The sequence below is a fragment of the Octodon degus genome, unplaced genomic scaffold (assembly GCF_000260255.1).
Source record: "Octodon degus isolate 3935 unplaced genomic scaffold, OctDeg1.0 scaffold00391, whole genome shotgun sequence".
Lineage (NCBI taxonomy): Eukaryota > Metazoa > Chordata > Mammalia > Rodentia > Octodontidae > Octodon > Octodon degus.
Window position 1 is genome coordinate 717,835 of NW_004524967.1, and position 2,374 is coordinate 720,208.

The following is a 2,374-nucleotide window of genomic DNA, read 5'->3' on the forward strand; positions in this document are numbered from 1 at the left end:
ATGACAGAGGCAAAGCCATACATTTATATGCACAAGATGTGTAAGGCAATGGTCCTGAGAATCTTCAAGATGTTTTCAAAAGTAGCAGTTAATTGGTAGGTTTCTCACCCTGACTATATATGCTCATACCTGTGAACTAAGCAACTGCACTGAAGAAAGGAATGTGTAATGGTAGAGTCATGCTTGGAATGCCTGTCATTCTGGTCTTCTAATTACATACTGCTTGTCATGACATACCAATTACGGCCATACTGTCAAGTAAATATTTGTTTAAAAAAAAAAGGTAGTAAATGAAAATCTGAGACCAAAAAAAGTCACAGTACTGTCCTGCTACAAGGCTATATGTTGTTAGATATTAAAATTTCTGTGTAAAAATATGTAAATGATTATTCTTATTTTTTTACATTTTTATCTTTTTAATCTTTTTTCTTCATATTCTGGAGAGACTCAGAGTTTAACATACCAATACTTAATGGAAAATACCTGTTTCATGTTATGTCTGAGATGTTTGATATTCAGACATAGAGGTTAAGCTCAATTGCCTATGTTATAGGGTAATGATATCATTAAGCTTCTTGTCTGGAGGATTAACAACTTAAGTTTGCAGACCAAAAATTAAAGAAAAAGGAAGGCTACAAGGACAGTCAACATTTTTGCCCTAGCCTTACTAGGTTAATAAGGACTCAGCAAATAGGAGAACCTGTACTCTAACATCCTGTAACTCAGTTTTGTCCCAAATTTTCTGGTCAAGGAGATAATAGGGCCACAGAGGAAAGTGATCAGCAATGTAGAGTGTGCCTGAGGAGAGTCACATGGGGAGAAAACATTCTCTCAAGCTTTTACAGAGTGCAAATTTGTCACTCAATGGCTGTGACTTACCCACATGGCTGACACTGACAAAGGATCTACAAACTGGAGTACAGGGTTTCAGGTTAAATCCTGAGGGGATTTCACTGAACTTATCAGATAAAAAAGTTACATTTCTTTTTATAAAAGTCTTGCTCTTTCTTGGTCTTGACCATCTAGCAGAAAAGTATGAGAATGAAGTATAAAAAGTAAAGCCATATTAATATGCTGAGCTGTAAAAGGCTCAAGTCAACTACTTTGGACATTGACAGTCTTATGGAAAACCCACTAGTATTATGGACTGTTGGGCTATATTGTGATATTTTGCTGAATTCATGTAAATACAGTATTTAAATGATAATAGAATGCCCTTCTCTCAGAAAACTAACCCAAAAAATGGGATAGTAATGAATGACCTGGGCCCAGGGAGATGACTAAGTAGAATAAGTGCTTCCCGGGCAAGCACAAGGGCCTGAGTTCAATCCCTGGGTCTGCCCTCAAAAAAAAAAAATTAAATTAAGACATAAAGAAAAAGAAAAAAGAAAAGAAAAAAAAAAAAAGAAACTGGCTAAGAAATGAACAACTTTTTGTGTCTGTATACTCAAAATAGTTAGGGTAGTTATACAACTCTTGAGTCAGGATATCAGGTCTGCACTTTCTACAATGAATAACCATGAAGACAACAATATGCAATGTATTAATTATTGAAAATGTGCTAGTAATTGGTTGTGAATCTATCTCATTGCTATTTGGTTCTCAATAAAAATATCTTTAAAAAATAATTTCATAATACTAGTATCTACCTCACATGAGTGGTATTAGGTATTAGAGGAGATAACAGGTATCCTGAGTATCACTAATGCAAAATATAAATGTTTCTATTCCTTCAAGAGTATCTTTTGGAGACCCAGAGAGCAGGCCCGGCGAGTGCGTGAGACGACCCACGCTGCGGAATCCTGAACAGACCCAGAGCGCAGGCCCGGTGAGTGAGTTAGATGACCTGGGGTCCTCTGGATCCTGAATAGACCCAGAGTGCAGGCCCAGCATGGAAACTTTCAGCAGAACTCCCTGCAAAGAGGCTAGAGGCAAGACCCACCCAGCTGATTCAGGAGCAGAACATCTTGCCAGAGAGACACAAAGTGTTCAACTCTAACAGCTGCAGCAGAAAGAAGTGGAGCACAGCAGCCAGATCCAAACAACACCCACCTGGAGGAATCTGAACTTCGTAGATCCGGACCTGGTGCTAAGGTAATAACTCCATCTAAGCTCTACACCAAAGGTCAGATGACAGTGATATACAAAATAACAAAGAGAAGGAACAAAATGCAGTCTCAGGCCCCGAGTCCACCCAGTACAAATGCAGAAGACACTAGCAATGAGGAAACTGGAAATCACACACAAGATATCTCTGAAATAATAGCGTTGACAGTAAAGAATCAACTGCAGAAAGGTATAGAAGAAATCAGATCAGAAATAATTTCGGAACTAAAAAAATGTAGTGGTAACTATAATCAAAGAAGTACTAAGT